Consider the following 27,832-nt stretch of genomic DNA (forward strand, 5'->3'; position numbering starts at 1 on the left):
AAATTGGTCTGAGACTCATGGAGAAACGGGGAAAAGGATTGGGCAGGTGGGGTTCCCCTGGGAGAGTCAAGTATGATTATGCCAATAATAGAGGCGAGGCAGAGGTTGGGAGGCAGGCTGGAGGCACGCTAGTCACCTGGGAAAGGAACCTCTGAAGGAAAGAGGTACTAATGAATGTGATTTATGTGAGTTCATGTTCATAAGGCTGTATAAATGCAAGTTGTTATTGCTTGAGGAGTCTTAAATTCACCAGAAGGAAAGTGTTACATAAGAGAGACATAGGAATAAGATATTCTGTGCAAATTAACTGAGGCTGCTATTCTGTGGCTAAGAACATCCTACCTCCGGCTGAGTATCCCATTACCTAGTCTGAGATGGTCAGGGAATAGATTAGTGGTACTTTCAAGAGGTGGGGAAAGAAATCTCCAAAACACACCCTGACAGAGACAGAGGTGATGCTGGGGTTTTTAAGAAACAAGAAAGAACCTCCTCCTCTGGGGAAGGAGTGGCCTATCAATAGAAATGCTTTGAAGGGAGTCTATGAGTGAAGGGGACACCCCAGGAGTGCTCCCTGGATGGAAGGAGTATCCACAGAAGATGCTCACAGCACAGACTTAAATGTGAGTTTGAGGACCTCTAACTTGACTAAAATGTCAGCTTTTATCCTCATATCCCAGGGTTGCTTAAATTGAGGTCTGTGGGAATACTCTGAAAAATCTGAGTTTTTAAGTTCAAGAAATGCTGTCAAGTGCACACTACTTAGGTGATGGGAATCCCAGAAATCACCACTAAAGGACTTATCCATGTGACCAAAATCTACCTGCACCCCCAAAAATGATTGATATTAAAAAAAGAACTGCTGTCAAACACCAAAATCCTTCTGAGATTACCTAATTTTTTTTAAAAAAAAGTATGCATCTGGGGGCCCTTTTATGAAAAAGCTATGAAAAAAATTATATACCAAAGTGAGTATGTAAGAAGCTTTGAAGGTTAAGCACAGCCTTTGCTCAGGTGGGGGCTGAAAGCAGAGCAGACAGTGAGTGCCAGGCCTTCCACTCCACCTCATTATTCGAAAAACATACTTGCACATGCATGTTTATAGCAGCACAATTCACAAAAGCAAAATCATGGAACCAACCCAAACGCCCATCGATCAACGAGTGGAAAAAGAAACTGTGGTGTGTGTTTGTGTGTGTGTATATATATATATATATATACACACACAAAATAGAATACTACTCAACCATAAAAAGGAATGAATTGACAGCATTTGCAGTAACCTGAATGAGATTTGAGACTTATTCTAAGTGAAGGAAATGAGGAATGGGAAACCAAACATATGTTCTCACTGATATGTGGGAGCTAAGCTATGAGGACACAAAGGCATCAGAATGATACAATAGACTTTGGGGACTTAAGGGGAAGGGGGGGTGAGGAATACAAGACACAAATATGGTGCAGTGCATACTGCTCAGATGATGGGTGCACCAGGATCTCATAAATCTCTACTAAAGACTTATGTAACCAAATACCACCTTTATCCTAACAACTTATGGAAAAATTAAATTTAAAAAAATATAAATAAATAAATAGATTAGATTAATTCACCATGTTGAAAACTGTTAGGATTCTGACTCATTTGTAAGTAACTTCAGTAAAACTGGGATGATATTCCTTAGGAAGAGCTCACTATTGAGTTACTTTAATGACTAATCTGTTGTTTCAGGTGATTTTTTTATATATTCAGAGGAAAGATGGGAAAGATGTGTTGAATCTTTTAGGAAGTCTTGTAAAAGCTATTGCAAAGGATTCTGAAGACGATTGCTATAAAGCATAAATTAAACCCCAAAATAAAGGTATTATAATAGAAAAGAAACTAGGGACAAATTACAGTTTCATGGAACCTTGGATATTTACAAGTTGGGATCCTCTTTAAGGAAAAATTTTTAAAATTATGAATAAAATGTATATACAAAAGCAAATATTTTCAAATGAAGCTAGTAGAGGCACCAACAAATAAGGGGTCTTAAAGGTTAAGCATCATTAGCTTCACAGTAAATCCACCTCCTGGAAGGAGCTAGAAATGGTCATACTCCTTCATCTTCTGAGTCACACAACACAGGGCTTGAGATCCTGTCACAGGAATAAACTAAAGGTTATCTTTCCTCATAATGAGGGCAGAAATAAAGAGAGGTTAGTTGGCATTAAAATTAACATGTCAAAATGATTCCTATAAGCAACCAAGAATCAGGAATACAACAATGAGGCAAGACTTAGGGGTAACTCATGAGTAATTCTACAGTTTAAAAAAATTTAATCAGTATCATTTATTAGAAAATAACATAGAGTTAAACATTCAGTTGTTCTGCTCCCGTGTGTGTGTGTGTGTGTGTGTGTGTGTGTATTATACAATTCTACTCCTAGGTATAAACATGTGTATATATATTGGAACAACTTAGCACTTAGCACTTGTCTACCAGGAGACATGTACAAGAACATTCAGAGCAATGTTGTATGTAATATCAAATAATAATCATTTTTAAAACCAACATAACCACTACCGGCATAGAAATAACTGTGACTTACTCACTTGGTGGAATATTACATAGCATTGAAGAGAGATTGGTTATGGGTACAGATGTACAATTTGATAGAAAAAATAAGACCTACTTGATAGATCAATAGGGTGACTATAGTTTACAATAATCAATTGTGTATTTCAAAATAGCTGGATGAGAGTAATTCAAATGTTTCTAGCATAAAGAAAAAACAAATATTCATGGTGATGAATGTCTCAATCACACTGATTTGGCCTTTACAAATTATATGAATGTATTATCATATGTACTCTGAAATTGTGTACATCTATTATGTATCAACAAAAAAAACCCACCATTTTAAAAAAGAAAATGTACAACCATAGAGATCAAGTTTAGACACCACAATATTGTGGTTTAGATACAAGTTTAGACACCACAAAAAGAGGAAAAAAAGGCAAGTCACAGAGGACTACATAAAATACTGCATGCTCTCACTTCTCAGTGGAAGCTAAACACTGAGTACATATGGACGTAAAGAAGGGAACAACAAACACTGGAGCCTACCGAGGGTGGAGGGTGGGAGAAGGGTGAGGATCGAAAAACTACCTATTGGGTACTATGCTTATTACCTGAGTGACAAAATAATTTGTACACCAAACTTCCACAGCACACAATTTACCTATATAGCAAGCCTGCACATGTACCCCAGAACCTAAAATAAGTCTTAAAAAAAAGAAGACTACATAAAGTATAATGTCATTTTAATAAAGTTTAAATACAAGAAATACAAAACAATATATTCTGTAGAGACACGTGTGGTGAAACCAATTTTTTAAGCAAGGAAAAGACTAACGCAAAATTCAATTTAGGAGTGATCTTTCAGAAAAGTGGATTTGGGCAGGAAATACACAGGTAGACACAAAGATATTGGCAATGTTCTACATTGAAGTAAGAAGACTGATTCAAGACTGTATTCTTCATTATTAAGCTCAACACCTTAGTTCTATTACATATATTGTTTGTACTTACCAAATAGTATATGTAGCTATTTTAACCAATGAAAGTAAAGTTTATATAGAGTATTTTAATTGTGACTTATCATATTTTTGGTCGCCTACCCTACTTCATCTATCAAACCTTGTTTGGGGGAAAAAATAAAACCAATATTCTGTTCAAACTATAATGCAAAGGCTTTCAAATGATTTGACCACCAATCAAGCAGATGTGATGTTATTTATACAATATATATATAGAGAGAGTATATATTGGCATCTCTCAATTATTTAAAATTGTCTTTAATATCCACCTGTAGCAAAAGTTTTCCACATCATCACCAATGTAATTCTTCTAACACAAAAAAAGATGTCAACATGGCTCAGTTTAAACCTGTGCCAGGGCTCTTCATTGCCATGGAACCGATTCCCATCCTGACACTGCACATAGAGTCATCTGTGACCAGGTCCTTCCTACCTCTCCAGTCCCTTTTATGATGTTTAGCTTGACCTAGACAGAGGTCCTTGTAGCTGAGGCACTCTCTGGCTCTAGCTAATGAGATATGTATTTTTTTTCCTTTTTTGCAAAGAACAAAGAAAGTATATGTATGAGTGTGTGTGTGTATGTGTATTCTCCAGTTACCCTGGCCTTCTGTTGGTTTTAAGGACTAGCATAATGCTCACTAATCTTTCCCAGACACTTCAGTAGTTTGTTCTTTTTCATCCTTCAAGTATCAACTTAAATAGACCTTCTCAGACTAACTGGACTAAATTAGGTGGTCTTCATTTATTCTCCACCACAGCACCGCCATTTATTGCCTTTGCTGCATTTTGTAGTTATTTTTCTTTCTCTGTGTGTGTGATGGTTGCTTGTTTCAGGTATGGGTGTGGAAATTTCCTATGGCAGGAGTCTTGTCCACCTTCTCCAATGATGTAAATTAGTGTGCAGCATACTACACGGGACATGGTAAATTTTTAACAAATATTGGCTAAATGTATGAATCCTTGGCTGTGTCCCCTTTCCTCTCCCTTCCCAAACCCTAATCTTGAGTCATTCAGCATCATTTGGCAAAACCCCCTAAACACCCGGCTTTTGGTTCAAGCCTTGGTGCTGGCTCGGCCTTCTGCCTAATGAGTGCCTAAATAGGTGTTGTGTTGTCTTTCAAGGCTCATTTCCAGCACCACTCCTGCTGTGAGGTAAGAATTACTGATTCTCCCCAAGGTAGGACCAGACAGTGTCCTCCAGGATCCTCATGATCGCCACCATATATTTCAATTAGCTGACCTACCTATTCACACCTTATTTCAATTTCAGTTTTTGTTTAAATGCCATGCCGGTTATTTAGATTTTTTCTCTACCCTTCTCGACTCTTCTCTGTGATGATGTGGCTGGGACTGAGACAACTACATTTCCTAGATTCCTTTATCACTGCCTCCATGTTAAATTCTGTCAATACGGGGAATAGGAGACAGGAAGGCAGGGGAGAGAGATGCCACTTGATTCTTTCCACTTGCTTGCTGTTCCTTCCCAGAGCAGCAGCAGATTCCATCTTCTCTTGGTGATCGCAGCCTCTTCGTGAGCCTCATAGATATGAATGGCAGTTTTACAGGGCCCTTCTTTGAGCTTCTGGGGTCTGGTAACTCTAATCTCTTCCCTTGTGTTCCCTCACTTTTCAGGTGATAGGTGTTTTCTACAGTTATTAATACTTTCTCTCTGGGGTACCTCAGTCTCTCTTCTGTGATTTTCCAGCCCTCTAACACCTGTGCAACCAGTTCCTGATACTAGATTCTCTTTATGACACCCAGAGTAACCTCCCCAGAACCTCCACCAAAAAGCAAAAGAAAAAGAAAAAGAGATCCAGTATAATATTTGGTTTCCCCCTGGACCTCATAGATATATCTACTTCCTCCTCATAAGGATGGGAGTGCTCCTCGAAGATAAAGTACATTTCTGACTTATTTTTGTGCTTTCAAGTCCTGGGGACAGAACATAGATCAAAGCAAATACTCTAAGTAAGTGTTGAATAAATGAGTTAATGATTGATCCAAGGAGTAGATTATGAGGAATTCAGCCAAAGCAATGACAATGCAGATGGGAGGGAATTTGTGACTATAAAGTTAATGAGAAGCCAATTGTCATTTCAAATCCACAAAACAAAGTAGGAGATTGGGAATAGTCTGGTTTTCATTTAAAAATGCTACTTTCTCATTACTATTTGCAAATAACTTGGCAGTGAAAATCTGTGTCACAAAATGTTCATTCTCCAAGCTTCAACAATGACGTAATGTAGTCAAATTTCAGTAAAAAACTCTGACTGTGTCCTGGAGTTTGTGGGGATCAAATGTGAACTACAACAGTGGAAAGAAAAGAAAACAATTTCTAGAGAAAGGAACCAATAGAAAATTGGTAAATTTTGCTTTGACATTTATCCCGATAGAAAAAGCGACATGCAAAAAATACAAATTATTAAAGGGTTCAAAATCATTTTCACAATTCATTGAACTACCAATCCACAGTTGATTATCAGAAGTTATTTGGGAAGGCTTAGCATCCATCCCTCATCTTTTAGTTACACTAACCAAAGGGCTCTCTATGAAATTCCGTCAGCCAACCTCACAGCTTATTGCTCTGTTTCTCAGGCCACAGATTGAATCTATTTTCTATTTGTGGATTAGTTGGTAGTGACTCTACACATTCTACACTCCTGTACTTGTCACCCCCTGTCCATTCTCTGTATTGAATATGGCAGGTAAAAAGCAAATATATCTCCTCCAGATAAATTGTCATGAGGTCTGAGAAAACAATAGAAAATAAAAGATAACCCAACACCGTATTTTTACAAGTTTGTAAAGCATCTAGTGTATTTCCTGTTACACAGCAGATGATTAATAAATGGCAGTTGATATAGTTGGTCTTGCTACTGTGTTTGCTGCCGCCACAGTCTAGGTCATTTGCAAGTAACGCTATCATAATGGGAGACTATGAAAGAAATAGAGTATATGGCTCCAGTACTCAATGAGCTCAAAGGATAATACAGCCACCACATCAAACAGGGAGATGAATTGCAGTAAAGAGCAAGACAACGCAATTATAACTCTTGGTTACTTCAAACATAGCACGTTACACAGATTACAAGGTAAATGCATAGCAAATTCAAACTACAAATGCCAACCAGAGCTGAGGAAAGTATTGAAGAAACTCTCTCCTTTAAACAAAACTCAAAGCCTAAAAGAGAATGGTCATCTCCTACCATGGCTGATTTTGATCTCAGCTTACTTGTCCTGTCATCCTGTTCTACAATTGTCCTGAGTGGAGAGTATGATAGTGGGAGTGAGAGATCTTTTCACACCAGGATTCATATGTGTGCACACATGCGTATGTGTCCAGTGAAACCACTCTCAAGTACATCAGCGCTTCAGCAGCTTAATTTCTTGTTCAAAATCTCTGTTCATGTGAAGGGTGCCATTTTTAAACTCTCTACAAAGGAACTACCAGTTACATACCTTCAGACCTTCTGCTAAAGGCTAAGAGTGATTCTCAAGAACTCAAAAACCCAGAGAAACTTCTTGTTTTAAGAGATGTAATTCCTTCCCCCATTATTGACAATTGACAATAGACAGATAAAACTTCACCCACTTAGACCAAAAACCCTAATAATGCATTAGTCATTTAACTGAGCTGTACAATAATTGCATTCAAATAGAAACAATAGAATCCTTCTACCTTAGACATATAACAAAAATAAAACAATTTTAGATATAGCCAAAATCTCTGGTCACTCTCTCATCTGCCAAAGTGCCATCTTTAGATGTTTGCCAACTGATCATATAAATTAAGATTCATATGGCACTGTGGTAGACAGTTTGACAGAAAAGATGAAACATGTTAGGTTTTTTCTGACAATGTCCTTTATTCTTTCCTGAGAATGGCCATTCAATCATTAATAAATATTGAGTTACTTTACACTAGGCACTGTTCTAGGGTCTTGGAATGCATCAGTGAACCAAACAGACAAAAATCTCAGCTCTCAGACCTTCTATACCAGTGTGGAGAGACTGATAATAAATAATAAGCATAATAAATAAGTAAATTAGACTGTAGGTTAGAAGGAAATAAATGCTACTGTATATAATAGAGTAAGCAGAGTTAGGGAATGAGGAGGGAGGGTTTCAAATAGACCTCATTAAGAGGTTAACATTTAATAGATATTTGAATGAGGTGAAGGAGTTAGCCATGAGGATATCTGGGAGGAAAGTGCTCCAGGCAGAGCAAATAGGCAGTGTAAAGCCCTAAAGAGGTCGGGGTGTGTCGGAGGAACAAAACTGAGGCCAGTGATTAGGGCAGAGTGAACAAAGGGAAGAGTAGAAGAGGATGGCAGAGGAGAAATGGGGGACGAGATTATTCTGGGTTTTATGGACCATTGTAAGGTTTTCAGATTTTACAAACAAGAGAGAATCAGGGGGTGGGGGAGGAGGTGTGTGGAAGAGAAAAGGACATGATTTGACATTAAAGGGGTAAAGCATATTACCGAGGGGCAAGGGCAAAAGCAGGGAATCCATATAAAAGATCATTGCAGTGATTGGGGCTCAAACCACATGGTTGGAATGAAGGTGATAAGATGCCATATTCTGGGTATATTTTGAAGAAGGAATGAACAGTACATACAATAAGATTAGGCGTGTGAAAGAAGATTCAAGGATGATACGAAGGCTCTTAGCCTAAGCAACTGGAAAGGTGAACTTACCATCAGGTGAAATGAGGTTACCTATATGTGCTTGGGAGGAAGCTCATAGCATTTGTAGAACTCCAAGGGGAAAAAAAAATGAAAAGAGGAGGGATCCTCATGAGAAAAGAAAGAAAACTGTCCCTGTCTATCTGTCTATTCTTCTCACTCAAATCAGCTGTATAGACAGAATTCATTCTGTGTTTTTGTGCTTCCTTTGATGCAAACTCTTCTCCCTCTCCCTCTCTCTCTCCCTATCTCTGTCTCTCTCTTTCAGTCTTGAAAAGAGAACATTTTAATGGAAAGATATACATAGAGCAACATGCTATATCTACAGTTTAAAAAACTGTTATTAAAGAATTACATTGCTGAGTGAGATCAGGACAAAATTTAGTCTTTATAATATTTTTATTTTAGACTCACATAAAGGAATGACTTTATGCTATTTCTGTTCCAGGTGATTTGTCTCTCTTACTGGTACTTCATCTGATTTTAATATAATTACTCCAAGTTTTGTTTAATTAGCATTGTATATCTTTTCCCATCCTTTCACTTGTAATGTGTATATATATATATATACACACACACACACACACACATATATATATACAAAATATATTTGTTTTAATTTCCATAGGTTATTGGGGAACAGGTGGTGTTGGTTACATGAGTAAGTTCTTTAGCGGTGATTGGTGAGATTTTTGTGCACTCGTCACCTGAGCAGTATACACTGCACCCTATTTGTAGTCTATTACCCCTCACCCACTTTCCTTCCTTTCCCCCTGAGTCCTCAAAGTCCATTGCATCATTTTTATGCCTTTGCATCCTCATATCTTAGCTCCCACTTATGAGTGAGAACATCAGGTTTGGTTTTCCATTCCTGAGTTACTTCACTTGGAATAATAGTCTCCAATCTCATTCAGGTTGCTGCAAATGTCACTAATTCATTCCTTTTTATGGTTGAGTAGTATTCCATCATATATAGAGAGAGAGAGACACCACAGCTTCTTTATCCACTCATTGATTGATGGGCATTTGGGTTGGTTCCATGTTTTTGCAATTGCAAATTGTGCTGCTGTAAACATGCATATGCAAGTATCTTTTTTGCATTATGACTTCTTTTCCTCTGGGTAGATACCCAGTAGTGGGATTGCTGGATCAAACAGTAGTTATACTTTTTAGTTCTTCAAGGAATCTCCACACTGTTTTCCATAGTGGTTGCACTAGTTTACATTCCCACCAGCAGTGTAGAAGTGTTCCTGTCCACCGCATCTACACCAACATCAACTATTTTTAAATTTTTTTATTATGGCGATTCTTGCAGGAGTAAGGTGGTATCTCATTGTGGTTTTGATTTGCATTTCCGTGATCATTAGTTTCACTTGCAATGTATTTTTGACTTTATACTTTGTGTTTCTTGTATACAAGTAGGGTCTTGCTTTTTTATCTAATCTGACAATATCTGCCTTTTAAATGGAATATTGAGATCATCTATATTTAGTGTAATAAGAAATATTTGGTTTAAGTCTGCCATTTGCTATTTGCTTGCTGTTTGTCCCATCTGTTTTGTGCTGCCATTTTCCTCATTGTCCAATTGCCTTTGGATTAATTGAGTAGTTTTCATGATTTCCTCTATCTCTTTTGTTGATTTGCTAGATAAGGCCTTTTGCTGTGTTGTTTAGTGATTGCATTAGGGTTTGTACTGTAACTTATCACAGTATACTTTTGAATAACATTTATACCACTTCATGGAGAGTATGAAAACCTTATAACAATATACTTTTATTTATCTTTTCCCTGGCCTTTTTTCTATTTTCCTTAGATGTTTTACTTCTGCTTATATCATAAACCACAAAACATGTTATTATTTTGCCTTAAATGGTTAATTATCTCTTAAAGAGATTGAAATATATTTGTCTACATAGTTACTGATCCTGTAGCCTTCATTTTTTTCTATAAATCTATATTTTCATCTATTATCACCTTCCTTCTGCCTGGAAGACTTCCATGAATATTTCTTACAGTATAGTTCTACTAGGAATAAATGCTTCCAGGCCTCACGTATCTGATTTCCTAATCTTGCCATTGTTTTAAAAAAAATATTTTCTCTGAGTATAGAATTCATATAGACTCCCAAAATCCACTTGGGTCCTCCTGCCCTGTGCGGTGGCCTTAAAACTCTCTCTGGACAGTCAGCTGAGGCAGTCATAGAACCCATCTCTTTAGTTTCCCATCTCTCAGCAATCATTGTCCTTCGTTGCCTGATGTCAATGTCTTGAAAATTCTTCTTTAATTTTTCCCCAGTTTTATAGGTTGTTTTTTTGTTTGGTTGGTAGGTTGGTTGGTTTTGGTTTTGTTTTTGTTTTTTGAAATGGAGTCTCGCTCTGTCACCTAGGCTGGATGGAGTGCAATAGCACAATCTTCGCTCACTGCAACCTCCACCTCCCAGGTTTAAGCAATTCTCCTGCCTCAGCCTCCTGAGTAGCTGGGATTACAGGCGTGCACCACCATGCCTGGCTAATTTTTGTATTTTTACAGGAGACGGAGTTTCACCATGTTGTTCATGCTGGTCTTGAACTCCTGACCTCGTGGTCCGCCGCCTCAGCCTCCCAAAGTGTTGGGATTACATGCGCGAACCACCACACCCGGCCCATTTTATAATTATTTAAAGTAGAAAGGTAAACCTGGTCTTTCTAAATCAGGTTTTTTAAGACATAGAAAAAATAAGCAAATTTCATTCAAAATAACCCAGAGTTATTTTCAGTTGGTGGCTAGTTAAGGAATGGCTTAAGGAAGAGAAATATAAATTAGGAATCATGTTAATTCTTCAACTAAGGAAAACCACTACTCATCTCCAGTTTCACTAATTAACTATAGTGGTTTCTACCATTTCTGTTCAAAATCAAGTTGAACATATAGTCAAAAAGGAGGAGAAATTGGAGGAGGAGGAGGAGTGGGAATATATTTTTAAAATATAAAATACAAAGTGCAAAACTAAGTTCCTGTCATGTAATTCTTATTATATATTTCCCAGCAAAACCATAAAATTCTATATTTGTAGTGCTCTGAGTAAAATTGCTTGCTTCAAATCTAGGCCCTTATTGAATCATCCAATTCTAAATTTTAAAAGACATGACAGCCAGGTGAGGTGTCATGCACCTGTAATCCCAGCTACTCAGGAGGCTGAGGCAAGGATTGCCGGAACCCAGCCTGGGCAACATAGCAAGACTGTCTTTAAAAAGTTTTTTTAAATAAATAGAAGACATGACATATAATCTTTCCATATCATTTAGGATGACGTAATTTAAAGAAAATTTTGATGCAAAAGTGACAGCAAACTTTACACGCTAAGCAAAAACAAGAATTATAGAACCCAGCTAAATATACTGGCATGTTTTTGACGCAGTGATTTCAAATTTGCTTGACTATTAATACTATTTTCTCATAAATAAACATTTTTCTTTAGGAAATTACAGTATTTCTCAAACCTTTTTAATTTATTCTCAGTAAAACAAAAAGTGATCTATACCCAGACTAAAACTAGGAATGAAAGGTAGTATGCATCCCTTGACTTCATGAAAAATATCATCAAATAATCATATTTCTTAATGAATAATAAAACAATACTATATACACTTATGGAGAAGAAGAATCCTAGCTATTAAATGTCTTTTAAATCCTTTTTCCCAAGAAATGTGAACTTTAATAACAGAGCTTTCAGATGTGGTAGAAAACATATGATTCTGATTGAGAAATGCAAAAGTAAATTTATGAAATAACCTTGGGAGTAAATAATCTTTCTTCAGCAGAGATTCATCCTACATCTCTGTCGTACAGAAAGGACATCAACTTCATCTCACAAAGTCTATCAATCAGCTTTGAAATGCAAATTTTGAGAGATAGCAGAGAGATCACATCACCTGTGGAAAATATCTGATCAATGCTATGAAATTTTTAATAAAAGCAGTTTTTAATCTATAAACATTCTTAAAGAACATCACTTCAATTAATATATATATATACACATATATTAAATTCAAGGATAGCAGAATTGCTAGGGATAATGGAGAACGCCATCCAATAGTCTTAATAACCATTGTATTTCAAAATTCTTATTAGTAAATTTCAGACTCTTTCCTTAAGCTACTTTCTACATAGCAAATGTGGAAGGGGCATAAAGGATGTTCATTGATGTAAAATTAAGCTAAAAGATACTTTGGCCTCAATTATCTAGATATTTTGAGCAAATGCCAGATGGTTTCCTCATTTTTCACTTCCTTTGCAAGAAACAAACAGCCTATGTCTTCTCTCAGGAAAAACTTTGCTCCCATTATATCACTGACAAATTTCAAAAGTATAAAATGACTTAGAGATGAATCATCTCTAAGAGACTAGAGATTTGAATAGTTTCCCTTAAAGATGGACATCTTAGTGGTTTCCAAAAAAAAAAAAAAAAATTCTGGCACTTTGAAACCCAGGCTAGCAGTTTGTGACCCTTCCCAAGTGGAACTTTCGTATATGTACTAGTCTAGCCCTGCGACACTTCTATAGGTTCCTCGGCACTGTGTATGCCCCCATTGACATCTAGCATAGCCCTAAGATTTTGCTCCTTCCTTCCAACTTCTTTGAAATGTCTAGGCCCCCATGGGCAGGCTGGCTCCGACTAACTTTGGCTGCACTTCCTCAGCCCATTCTCATAGCAGGGTTTCTATAATAATAGCAGAAAATAAGAAAGAAAAGAGAGCATCCAAGGCACACGCTCTGGCTGGGTTTACCTGTCACTAAGAGGATTCTCTGAAATGTGAAAAATTTAGTCAGTGTATATTTATTTAGCTAACATATAACATAAAACATTTCATTTGACTATATTTTAATTATAGCATTTGCTAATTTGACTAAACTAAAAAATTAAATGGCTATTTTTCCCATGACAAATGATCCTAATAGCCACTTACTTTCAGGAATAAAAAAACTAAAAAAAAGAAAATATGAAAATGACAACTCCAGGCTGATACCCTCCAAGTATTAAGAGATTTGTAAGAGATAATTCCCTACATTTTATCACAGATTTTTAATAATTTGTATTGTTTAATATTATATTACAATATCAATTATCTTGATTACTGAGTTTCTTGGTTCCCCTCTTAAATTTTGCACCCAAGGCAAGTGCCTCACTCTCTTTTTCTTGAATCTGAATTTGGTTTCCAGGGCACCATTTCTCCTTTCTTCTCCAATCTCACTGTTTACTCCTTCTCAGTCTCCTTTGTTGGTTCCTCACCTCCTCCAGCCTCTAAATATTCAGATTCAGCTCTAGGGCATCTTCTCCATCTATACTCATCCTCTAGATGATCTCATCCAGGCCATGCTTTTAAATATCACATATACCCTGACGACTCCCAAGTTTTTATCTCCAGCCCAAACCACTCCCCTGAACTGCCTGCTTGGCATAGCCATTTTAAAATTTAACATTACCAAACTGCACTCCTGATTTTAGCCCTTAAACTATCTTCCCCTACAGTTTCCACATCTCAGTAAGGAATAATTCCATCCTTCCAGTTGCTCAGGCTAAAAACTTTGGAGTCACACTTATATCTCTGCTAACTCTCATTTCACGTATGATCCATCAACAATTCCCGTTGACTCTCTCTTCAAAATACATGCAGAATTCAACCACTTGTCACCACCATTCTAGCCCAAGCCACCATCACTTCTTGCTCAGACTATTATAGTAATCTGCAACTGATTTATTTGCTTCTTTCTTTTGTTTCTCCATAGTTTATTTTTAACAAAGCAGCCAGAGTTATCATTTTTAAATGAAAATCTGATTATGGGTTTTTTGCTCAAAACCCTCCAATATAACCCCATTCCACTCAGAAAAAAATACAAAATCTTTACAATAGCCTACAACGCTGGTTCTCAAACTTTCTAGAGGCTTATTAAAACATAGATTTCTAGACTCCACCCACATCCTCTGATTCAAGAAAGCCTGGATGGGGCCCAACATTTGCATTTCTAACAAGTTTCCAGGTGATGTTGATACTGTGGGTCTGGGGACCACACTTTGAGAATCACTGGCCTACAATGCCTGATCTGGCTCCTGTTACTTCTTTGAGCTCATCCCCTGTTACTTCTCTTCTGCCTCTCTGCTCCAATCACACTGTCCTTCTTAGCCTCCAAGCAACCTTCCACTTTAGGATCTTTATATCTTTCCCTCTACCTGGAGCATTCTACCCTTAGATATTCTCATGACCACTCCCTTCTTCAAGTCTCCAATTAAATACTCTTTTAATAAGACCTTCCCTGAGCACATCATATAAAATACCAAACTCACTACACCTCTACTTTACATTGCTTTATTTTTCTTCATAGAACTTATAACCATCTGTTCTTTATACATTTATTTGGTGGTTTGTGTATTGTCTGTTCCCACTGACTTTAAGTTTCATGTGGACAAAGACTTTCTATACTTAATTCAGGGTTAACTATAGTGTTTAAAATGATGCCTGGCACATAGGTGCTCAATAAGTATTTGTGAAGGAATGAATGGATGGATGGATTAATGGATGGCTGATGGGGAAAATTAGGCATGAACTCCAGACCACTCTCCTTTCTGTCTCCAGGCTCTTTGGGGAAAGGGAATAATCCAATTTATCATGTTAACCTAAGCAAGTTATTTAAACACTGCACCCACAGCTTGTAAGCTTTCATCGTAAAAATCATCTTAATTTGTTTTTAAAAAGAAAAAACAAAATTGACAGTAGCTCAATGACCGATACAAGGAGACTTCCAAAGGCCCTTTCTGTTTTACCCACAGTCCTGACCTGATGTGCAGAGAGGCCCACTTTGGGTGGCTAAAAATAAAGTCTGTCTCCTCTGTTGCCACCTGCTTCCTATAGCTGTAAGTCCCATCTGTTCCTATAGAGAATCATCTCTGAGCTTGATTTTCGTGAACTATTTTTTTCTCTCTCACTCTCTCTCCATCACTTTCTTTATTCTTCACAGAGAGTCATTCGTTTTTGTCCAACAAGAAACCACCCTTCCTCCTTATCAGGAGTGGTCCCAATTTAACTCAACTGTCCATCTTCCCTATATGACTCAAGGTAAATCCTGATTAAGAATACAATTAGGATGATCCTGTTTTCTTTGCCAGCAACTGGTTTAGGCATGAACATATCACTCAGTTCCAATCTGTAGACATAGTCTGCTGGAGACTTCAGAAAAAGTTAAACTCCAAATAAAGACACACATGGGATGAATGACCCTTCTCCTACTATTGGACATTATAGTATCTGCATGTTATTCCTGGGACCCCAGCAGCCATTTTTGTAACCCTGAGGAAAACCAGCCAAGGACAAAAAGAGAAATAGTGGAGAAAAACACAATGAAATGAACCTGAGTTCTGAATGAGTCAATGAGCCAACAAATTAACAATGCTGGAGCTACCCTATCACAGAATTTCTTGGTATATAGGGTAACGGGACATTTTTATTGTTAATACAGTGGGTTTGGAGTGGGGAATCATTATTTGGATCTTTTCTGCTACAGACAGCCATATACAATAGTAACAGGACAATACAACAGCCCAATACAACACATAATTTGTATATAAGACAAGTTCCATATCACATATATAACCTTATATTCTGGAATAGCCCTTTTCAACCTCCATAAACTGCTTCCTCAGAATCAAATGCCAGAGTAGGGTATGTCATGCTGAGTTACCCATGTTAAATTTTATGCAGGGCCCAGTCTCTCTGAGATACCAAAAAAAGAAAGACACCTGCTTCTTTGGTGTGGCCCAGAAAGAAGCTGGTTTACATATATAAATCCATGGATAGAAATAACTAAAGTTCGTATTATACATAATGACCAAAAGCAGTAACTATTCCTTATTACTCTTATAAAATGAGATCTACGAGAGAAGATTCATCTTGAACTTTATAGGACCTTTTCATAAAATTAGCTCAATAGAACCTCAATAGAAAATCATGGATAAAAATGAAACAGCTATAAGACATTAAAAGAACCCCTACAGATATGCATAATGTGAATCATTGTGGTATTTTTAAGTTCCAGACATTCTGAAATCTCTGAATCAAAGGCATTCTAATATATTATAACTATTAAATATCTCAATGACACTTGTAAATGTTTATTCTCCCATGAAGTATTTGCATCACTGAGGGTTTTTTCTTTTTAAAATTCACTTTCAGAAGTTGAATCCCACCTACAATTTCTTGTTTTAACTAGATTGCTACTGAAATCTAGTTAAAATAATAAAATTCTGCTTTATTTCAAACTTCTTTTTGTCAGTTGCAGCTCCAGCCTTGTTTTGGCAAGGGCTAGGGTTTCTTCTAGAGTTTGGCTAATAATCCTTACTCGGGAAACCTCCAGATGGACATCGCAGAGATGCTGCTTCAGATTTTTCTTTTCAATTTGGACATGCCATGCACAGCCTTACGGATATATAAAACATCAGTACAAAATGTAGAAAAGTTCTTCTGCTTTTGCCTGCGTATACCCTTTTTATGATGAGCTGAGATGTTTTTTCACATTCAAAAGTTTTCCTAAATAAAAACTATAAAAAATAAAAACTAAAATAGAATAATTTAAAGAGAAACTTTGCATTCAGATATTTACAGTTTCCTGCTTAAAAAGTAAGAGGATGCTGTGAAGTTTCCGAGAAAGCAAAAAAGTCTAAAACTCGAATGGCAGTTTTGAAAAGGCCTGAGAGATGTCCAAATTACATAGTGGTATATATTTCAAGGCTTACTCATTGTGGGTCAGATTATCAAAGAGGCCTCTACCCTAAATTCCCAAATTGTATTTACTGTTATCACATTTTCATGAGAATGATAAATGTTGCCCAGTTGTGTTAGATGGACATTCTGATAGACACAGGAATCATGATGTAAAAATACAGCGTATACAGAATTGCCTTATATAAGAAATGTCTAGCTCAGTAAATATTTTGAGAACATGGAATCATAAAAGTATTTTTGTTTTTTTATTTATTGCTGTTATAGCTCTTCACATGTAAATATTTAGAAAGTCATGTGAGTAGTTTTCTATATTTAAAGATACAAGAACACTGAATTCCCTTATAGAATAATTAAAATAGTAGTCTTGGTTTTTATTTTTTCTTTTTTGTTCTATTGGGAGGCACAGTGAAGGGGTTTAGATAAGTGAAGTCTGACTTATCTGGGTTTATATCATGGCTCCATCACCTACTCAATCTGTGCTGTTGGGAAAATCTGTTGAAATTTGAGATCCTTAGGTTCTTCATCTGTAAAATGGGAAGAAGGACTGTAGCTCCCCATTCTCTCCTCTATCCTTAAGGCTTTTCGCATTGGATTATAATCATCTGGTTACTTGTCTGTTCCTCCTATGAGATTATGAGTTTCCTGGAGAAAGAATGAATCCTGATCTCCTTAAAGCAGTTCTCAGCCAGGTGTGGTGGCTCACACCTGTAATCCCAGCATTTTGGGAGGCCAAGGCAGGTGGATCATGAGGTCAGGAGTTCAAGACCATCCTGGCTAACACAGTGAAACCCCATCTCTACTAAAAATACAAAAAATTAGCCGGGCATGGAGTTCAAGACCATCCTGGCTAACACAGTGAAACCCCATCTCTACTAAAAATACAAAAAATTAGCAGTGAGCTGAGATCGCACCACTGCACTCCAGCCTGGGTGACAGAGTGAGACTGTCTCAAAAAAAAAAAAAAAAGAAAAAAGAAAGGCATTCTCAACCTTGGCTGCACATTAGAATCACCTTGGGAGAGTTTCAAACTCCCAGTACCTAAGTTGCTCTCAAACCATTTAAATCATTATCTTTGAGAGTGAGAAACTGAAAAGCTTCCCAGGCAATTTCAGTGTGAGCAAGGTCTAGGAAAACTCTCACTTTAGAGGCTTAGCACAATATCTAGCACACATGAAGCGTGCTAAATAAAATAAATGAGTAAATTCAGTCAGTGATTGAGTGAAAGATGTCACACAGAGCATTGTAATACTTACCTATCCATCTTTATTCTCGCTTTAGAGGCTTAGCACAGTATCTAGCACACAGGAAGCATGTTAAATAAAATAAATGAGTAAATTCAGTCAGTGATTGAGCAAAAGATGTCACACAGAACATTGTAATACTTACCTACCCATCTTTGATGTATATCAAAACTATCCGTATTGGAATGGAGCAAATAAAGGTATCCATCTTTACCTATCCATCTTGGATTTACCCCAAGAATGCAAGGTTGGTTCAACATGTGAAAATCAACTGCCCAGTAGGTTGTAAACTCAAAGAGAATGAGAACCATAGGGTCATACTTGCTTTCTATCCTCATCTCCTCTCACAGTGTCTTATTCACCTTCGCATTCGTTGGTATATATTAAGAGTTCAATTTTTTTATTGAAATAAAATAACATGAAGAAAGAAGAAAATAATTGTTTTGGTTAATTAAATTAAAATTATTCTTTATGTACATGGACATATTTTTAAAAATAGATTTTGCTTGTATGTTTCCATTTTTTTTTGGCTTTTATCTGGACTTTCTTGGACTCTGCTGGAAGAGTTGAGCATATCACCCAAGGAAGGCTCTCCTATAGCTCAGAGACACTGCCAGCAATGCATTATTTACTGGATGGCCATTTCTTATAAACAGTTCTGTGTAGCCAGTAATGTCTGTTTCCAGTTTCAGTGCATGTTTGTTCTTATATTCCTCATGCAGTGTGAATTAGATAAGATTTGCTTGCTCCCTGGTCTAAATAATGCTGCAATGTTCCTGAACTCTGCAAGACAAAGCCAGAGACTCCCATTGTTGAAATGTTTACTGATTTATCCAGCAAAATTATTTCTCCAGCATAGCAAATAGCTTAAAAGGTTTATGTGTATGTGTATATATTTATTTATTTTCTTATTACTTATTTATACATATTGGTAAATTCATACTCATTAAATGTTTTGATGGAATTATTATGACATTTAAAAGGAAGTGTTGACAAGAAGTTCTGTATGTGACCCAGTACCAATTGGTATGAAAGCAAAATATAAAATAAAGGTCAAAACATAAAGACAGCCAAGTATTTGAACGATGATGATTTTACAGGTAGCTACATCTATACAATACATTGATTTATTTTCCTTAGAGAGTCACTGGTTTCACCTACTGGAATTTTGACATCCCATTATGCAATAATATCATTGTGTGGATGCCTAGGATGGCAAGACTGATGGCCCAATTGAACTTAGCAAGGTTACTAGATGAGCAGGTGTTACTGGTGCAGCTATAAGGATAGATTCAAAGTTATTCTGATATGTACATACTGAGAACTGAATATACACTTGTGCAGGGTCTACTCTTAAAAATCATAAAACACACATACACACACATGCAGTATGTACTTTGCACAGTAATGAGAGAATGTAAAAATGACTAAGCTGAAACCATGCAAAGTGACCTTAACAAATACTGGGAAAAACTCGCTGGTGAATTGTACCAAATATTTAAAGAAAAATTAACATAAACCCTTCTCAAATGCTTCCAAAAGATAGAAGAGTAGGAAATACATTTTAACTCATTTCGTGAAGTCACTATTACCCTGATACCAAAGCCAGATAAAGACATCACAAGAAAAGAAACTACAGACCAATATCTGTTATGAATATAGATGTAAAAATCCTGAGCAAATACTAGCAATTCAAATTCAGCAGTATATAAAAAGGATTATATACCATGGCCAACTTGGATTTACCCCAAGAATGCAAGGTTGGTTCAACATGTGAAAATCAACTGATGCACCACAATAATGGAATAAAGGAAAAAACATTACATGATTACTTCAATGAACATTTTAAAACATCATTTGACAATATCCAACACCCTTTCAGATAAAAACATTAAACAGAAAAAAAATAGAAGGGAATGTTCTCTATCCAATAAAGAACATCTATTAAAAACACACATCTAACATCATATTTGGCGATAAAAGGCTGAAATTTGTCCCCCAAGATCAAGAATGAGGCAAGGATACTCATTCTCACCACTTCTGTTCAACATTGTACTAAAGGTACTATCCACAGCAACTAGGAAAAAAAAGAAAAAATATATCAAAACTATCCATATTGGAATGGAGCAAATAAAACTATCTCTATTCACAGATGACATGATTTTATATGTACAAACCATAATAAATGTACAAGAAAAAACTGCAGCACTAATAAATGAGTTTACCAAAGTTGCAGGATACAAGAGCATATAAAATAATTACAGTCATGGTTACTTAATGACAGGGATACACCCTGAGAAATGCATCATTAGATGATTTCTCATTGTGTGAACATCATAGAGTGTACTTATACAAACCTAGATGATATAGCCTACTATACATCTACTCTAGATGGTATAGTTTATTGCTCCTAGTCTACAAACCTGTACAGCATATTACTCTACTGAATAGTGTAGGGGCAAATGTAACACAATTGTAAGTATTTGTGTATCATATCTAAACGTAGAAAAGGTAATGGATTGCACTATGACATTACAATGGTTATGGCATCGCCAGGCAATAGAAATTGTTCAGCTCTATTATAATCTTCTGGGACCATCATTGTATATGCAGTCCAACATTGACCTAAATAATATTATGTGGTTCATAATTGCATTTAAAAATCACTTGCATTTCTATATACCATCTGAAAATGAAATTAGGAAAATAATTTAATTTACAAAGGCACCAAAAACAGTAAAATATTTAGAAATAATTTAACCAAAGTGCATGATTTGTCCGCTGTAAACTATAAAACATGTTGAAAGAAATTAAAGAAGACCTAAATAAATGAAAAGATATCCCATGTTTATGGATAGGGAGACAATATTGTGAAGATGGCAATACTTCCCAAATTGATGGGTAGATTCAATTCAATTTCTATCAAAATTTTGACTGCATATATTTTTAGAAATGGTCAAACTGATTCTAAAATGCATTTGGAATTGCAAGGAATGAAGAATATCTAAAACAATCTTGAAAAGAACAATGTTGGGGAACTTACACTTTCCAATTATAAAACTTACAGTACAAAGCTACAGTAATCAAGATAGTATGGTGCTGGCATAAGGATCAACACGTAGACTAATAGAATAGAATTGGGTATCCAGCTGAGACAATTCGTGGCTGAGAACTAAAGTCTGTCTGCAAATAGCACCTCCACTAGCCAAGGTAACAAATCTCTCTTTGAAGAGGGATTTGAACCATACATCACTGTATCTACCACACTGATGCGCGTGATTACATTAAGATTAAAGATTTCTGTTCAATAAAGGATATCTTGGATAATGTTAACAGAAGTAGAAAGGGTGATTATACCACCAATGTTTACAATTGATAATTACTAATTTCTAGAATGTAAAAAAAGGTCTTTAGCAATCTCAATGAAAGAAAAATGGACAATAAGTATAAGGAGGTAATTTAAAGAAAATAAACTGCCACAGCCTTGAAAGCATACAAAAGGATTCTCAAACATAATGAGAGAAAAACAAAATAAAATAACAGGGAGATACACCTTCATACCTATTTGCCTAACAGAAATTAGAAAAATGGACAGCAACAATTTGGCAAGGATGTGGGGATAGAGCAAGGTAGCCATACGTGCCAATTTGTCTGAGACAGTCCTGGTTTACACTTGTTGTTCAGCATAATTATTAGCACCTGCTTTTATTGTCAAAAGCGTCCCCAGTTGAACAATAAATCACATTGCCTCCCTGGGATACAGGGATCACCATACACTGCTGCTGTAAATGTAGACCTGTGTACCCATTTGGGTAAACAATTTGGCACACTATTCAGACAAATTAAGTATTTGAACACCTTGCAATGCAAAAAAAAAAAAAAAAAAAAATCCCCCTGGATATCTCAATATATATATAGAGAGAGAAAACTATTACATATGTTCAGAAAGGAACATACAATAATCTGTTTATTGTAGAATTATTTGTAGTGACAACAAGTTATTAATGGAAGCTGAATGTTCATAACTGAGAGAAGAAAAGTAAACCATGGTAGATGTTTGTAATGAGGAACTATGCGGCAATTAGATTCAGCAAAATAGATATAAATATTTAAAATAATAGATGGATATGAAAGACATAATGTAGAGTGAAAATGTTATTAAAAATAGGATGATAATATGTTAGGGTGATGTAACCTCCCTTTCACTGTGGATGGGACCTCTGAATGTGATGGAATATCAGTTTCATGATTATGTTATAAGGCAAAGGTAAATGGGTTTTGCTGATATAATTAAGATTTCTAATCAGTTGACTTTGATTTAAATACAGGGAAATTCTGAATGGGCATGGAGCATGTATAAGTAAACACCTGCAACATTATAGCCCTAATCAGGAGTGTCCCTGAAAGACAGTGGGGAAGGGAAATCCTTCTAGAAGAAAGAAATTAGAGGGGCATTTGGTTGCCCCCTGTGTTAGTCTGTTTTGCATTGCTATAAAGGAATGCTTGAGGCTGGGTAATTTATAAAGAAAAGAGGTTTACTAGGCTCATGATTCTGCAGCCCGTACAATCATGGCACCAACATCTGCTCAGCTTCTGGTGAAGCCTCAGGAAGCTTACAATCATGGTGGAAGGCAAAGGGAGAGGGTGCAAGAGAAGGAGAGGAAGCAAGAAAGAGTGGGGAAGTGCCAGGCTTTTTAGCAATCAGATCTCATGGCAACTAATAGAATGAGAATTCACTCATTACCATAGGAAGGGCACCAAGCCATTCATGAGGAATTCAACCCCATGATCCAAACACCTCCGATTAGGCACTACCTCTAACATTAGGGATCACATTTCAACATGAGGTTTGAAGGGGACAAACATCCAAAGTGTATCACCTCCTTTCTCAGGACTGCATACAGCCAGAAATATAGATCTACACTGATTCATAGGCAGTGGCTAATAACCACTGGTTAGGTTTGATGGTTAAGAACAAGATCAGAACACAAACGACAAGAAATACTGAGGAAGATATTTGTGAATAGATTCCACATGGAGTGCAAAGACATATGTTCACCAAAAGGCATCCGCTGCAGATAAGGCTCTCAATAATCAAGATCGAGTTTTAAAAATGAGATGTTTTGTAAATACCAGGCAGCCTCTTCCTAGCCACTCAGGTGCTTGCTGAATGAATGTGCAATGCAGTCATGATAGCAGGGGTGGAAACTATGCATTTGTTCAACAGCGTGGGCTTCTCTTCATCAAGGCTGATCTTTGGTTGCCATTGCAAAATGCATAAACTACAGAGACCAGTGCTAAGTCCCCAAATGACACCATTCCCTGGGAATAGTAGCCAGCTACTTTGTGGTATATTGATTACACTGGATTCCTTGCCTCATGTATACAATAGCAGTTCATTCCAACTGTAATGTACAGGTAGTCTAGAAATGGGTTTTCCTTCTCTTTTCTCTCACTGCTTCCAACAGCACAACCATCATGGACTTATAGAAAGTCTAAGTCACTATATTCTGTGCAACATCATTTAATTCCACACAATATTAGGTCACTATATTCTGTGCAACATTGTTTAATTCCACACAATATTACCTTTGACCAAAAACCTTAACACAGCAACAAAAGAAGTACAATAATGAATTTATGTCCATGGAATTCACTGGTCGTATCACAGTATCCCATCACTTATGCACTGGACTGACAAAATGATGAAATGATCTATGAGGAATCATTATCATTCCAGTTAAGAATATCCTAAAAGTTTGGGGCTATGTCTTATAAAATGCCATCATATGCTTTAAATCAGTGGCCAACATATGGTGCGGTTTCTCCCATGGCCAGAATGCAGGAGTCTAGTAGTCAGTGTCACTATTCCATCTGTAACCCACTAGCAGAAGTTTTGCTTTCCATTCCCCACAAGTTGGTGTTCTTCTGGTTTAGAGGTTCTAATTCCCACAGAAGGAAAACTTCTACAAGGAGACATAACAATTGTTCCATTGAACTGAAAGTTGAGACTGTCACCTATTTTAGGATCCTCATGCCACTGAGTCAATAGGCAAAGAAGGGGATTACTCTAATGACTGTGGTGGTTGATCCTGGTGAGCAAGGAGAATTTGGCTACAGCTATATAATACAGGTGGAGGAAAACCCAGAGGACTCACTGAGATGCCCCTCAGAACTTTCATTTGTAAGCCTAAAAGTTAAAAGAATACTAAAGAAATCAAAAAAAGACAGAATAACCGAGGATTAAAACCTCTCATAATGGAAGTATGGGGCTTTTGCCAGGTAAAGAACAGGCTGAAATGATGGCTGAAAGCCAAAGAAATATAGACCAGTTAGTGGACAAAGAAGGTTACGAAAATTAACTATAGTCTTGTGACCAATTCTAGAAACATGGGCAGTAGCAGCTACACATATTTTCTTCCTTACTTATCACATGTATTTCTATTTCTTTTTTTCTCTCTATTGTGTTGTATATGGAGTGTTGGTGGTGGTAAAATTGACAATTCATTATTTAGGTGACTAATGGTCCATATATGAAAACAACACCTATGGAAAACTTGAGTCTCCTCTTGGGGAGGGAGGCTAGAGAGTGAGACCATCTTCTGAAGGATAGTTGCATTTTACTAAACAGAAGTACAAAGTTGTTATTGGACAAAAGGTTTTTTTCTGATATGTGTACAAGCATATTATTAAGCTGTTGTCCTTCAGCTCTAAATTTCCCCCTTCTAGATCTTGCCTTGTGAAACTAGACCTGGAATTCTTCAGATTATTTTGTTAGCTGAACCCCTGTTAAATTCTGTCAAAAAGAGTGTGTAGAGAGAAACTGGAAGACAGGGGAGAGGGCAGAGGGGGACTTGTTCGTTTTTATTTGCTTGCTCTTCCTGTCAGTGTCACTAGAGCAATGATACTTTATCCTGGCAGCAGTAATATCTTTCCATCTCCAACTCTATTTGGCACTCCCAGAAGCAGCCTCATCATACCCTGCCCCCATAAGAAACACCAGCAATAGCTGGCAAGGCCTCCTGAGGTTTCAGCCTCAACTCTTCAAGACCAATTTTCTCACCTGGCGTTACTAGCACTAGCTGAGTAACACTCCCTCTTCAGAGGTGAGTGCTCGCTCCTTGGGGCTCTTCCTCCAAACTTTAAAGTATTAATAACCCTGATTCATGCTGATGGGGTGGCTGTTGCCTGTAATCCCAGCACCTTGGGAGCGGAGGCAGGCAGATCACTTGAGCTCAGGAGTTCAAGACTAGTCTAGGCAACATGGTGAAACTCTGTCTCTACAAAAAAAATAAAAATAAAAAAAATAAAAATAAAATTAGGCAGGCATGGTGCCACATGCCTGTGGTCCCAGCTACTCAGGAGGCTGACATGGGAGGACACTGAGCTCAGGAGCAGAAGGTTGCAGTGAGCCAACACCATGCCACTGCACTCCAGCCTGGGCAACAGAGCCAGACTCTGTCTTAAAAAATAATAATAATAAATAAATAATTAAAAGTCCAAGAATACACTTTAAGTACGATGAATCCAGTGGTTCAATTATATCTTATCTTTCCCTGTCTTTTGCTTTTCTCTGCAATGGTTTTTCTCGAGCACATTGTCTTCACAACAGGAACTCCTAGAAGATGCAGGCTTATACTTTATATACCTTAGTATTATAAGGTAACCAGAGCTTAACTAGTTTTCCGCTTCCCTCACTATTCTGGCCAAAGTTATGAGGCTAATGTTGAGTTGCCTTGATTGGTCTGCTTAGGTCATGTGCCCTTCCTAAACCAATCACTACACTATGCAGTACTTTCTTTGGCCAGTCACGGATCATTCTCCCCAGAATGGGATCAGTTGAACCTATTACTAGAAGAAGTAAATTCTTCAGTACAACACCAATCTCATTACAACTTTTCCAACACTGCACAATTACTAATAAAAATTCAATGACATTATTTTTACAGTAGAAATTTCATATCTGAGTAGCTCACAGAGGTAGAGTTGGTCTTTAAGAGAGGACAAAGAAGGTGACTCATGGCCATGTGGCTATATTTTAGGAATGCTGCAAATTCCTCCTGCCTAAAATATCTTTTCCATCTGCCAACTACAGTCTTAAATTCCAGTTACACTACTGAGACACATTGTTTTGGGCCTATAGCACGGACCCTCCAAGTTTTTTTCAGATAAAGGCAAATGTCTCCTAGCATTTATCATTTTTTAACACCTCATATTGATTACCTTATTATCTATCTGATTGATGACAACAGGTGAGGCAATAGTAAGGAGTCCCTCAGAGGAAGGAATCTGTATGGGTTGAAATGTCCCAAAGGGTAGGTCTGGAACCTGTGTGGCCAGGTTGATAGGAAGAGTGAGGAAAGGGCTGGAAGGTGATGGTGCACTCCAGGCACAACGTGTCTCATTTGCAATTTCTCTTTATAACAACACTACCTGTACCACCATTTACTTTTATCTTAGAACAGGCAACTTATGAGAGAATGTTTGGAAATCTAGTCCCTTTTCTCAACAAAAGAAGTTCCTTGTTGGAGACATGGCTGAAGAATGGCATCGGTCTTGAGTCTGCAAGGAGATGGTAGGTCATTTAAATATAAGACTGTCACCAGGAAGAATCTTAGACTCTAAGAATTCTCTTGAAGTATTTCCAGCTTTTAATGATCTAACAGTTACGCAAAGAAGTCTGCAAGACCCTTGTTGATCTTTTCTAATGACATTTAAGTGCCAATGTCTAAGTGACTTATTTTTCAGCTAACGCAATAACAAAGATAAAACAATACCTGAAAACTAGTGTCCCATGTGATGTGGGGCAAGATATTGGCCTTCTTTAAACTATCACAATTTCGAATTCCTTATAACTAAGTTTCCTATCTCTCCAGACCCCTTTCCTATTTATATATATATATATTATATTCCTATTTTTTATATATATATAAAGCTTAGTAAGAATATGGAAAGAAAGAATGAAGGAACAAAAGAAGGAAGAGAGATAGATACCCATTTAAACAAATAAAAGTGGTTATGTATGGGAAAGGGAATGGGAAGAGAGTAAAAGTGGTAAAAAAAAAAAATGTTTTAAAGGAAACTTTATTATATATATTTTATTATTGCTTGACTTTGGCTTACAATGAGCATTATTCAGGAATCCTTTTAGTAGTTTTAGTAAAAATTATACTTAATTGATTCTACTAACTAAAAGACATTTGTTCTCACATTTGGGATTCAACTTGAGGAAGGGAGACAGGGCCATCTCTGTGGTCTAGATAAGTGCCGACCACACAGATAAAAAAGTGTCTCCTATAAAAGTCCCCACTGACTGAATTAAGCTTAAGAATAATAGTCAAATGATACAAAACCAAGTTGAATAAAAATGCAAGTACTCCAATTCTTTGTTACATCTACTCCCCACCTCCCCCCCCCACACACACACACGGAAAGAATGAACTACTGCTGTTTTTGAAAGTGTCATAAAGATACAGGTCGGTTATGCTGCTCCCCTGCACGGGTTTCCATTGGTAATAAATGGTTTTCTGAGAGGTTTGAGTTAAAGCTCTTATGTAAATAGAGAGAGGCTTA

The sequence above is a fragment of the Mandrillus leucophaeus genome, unplaced genomic scaffold (assembly GCF_000951045.1).
Source record: "Mandrillus leucophaeus isolate KB7577 unplaced genomic scaffold, Mleu.le_1.0 Scaffold1716, whole genome shotgun sequence".
NCBI classification, from domain to species: domain Eukaryota; kingdom Metazoa; phylum Chordata; class Mammalia; order Primates; family Cercopithecidae; genus Mandrillus; species Mandrillus leucophaeus.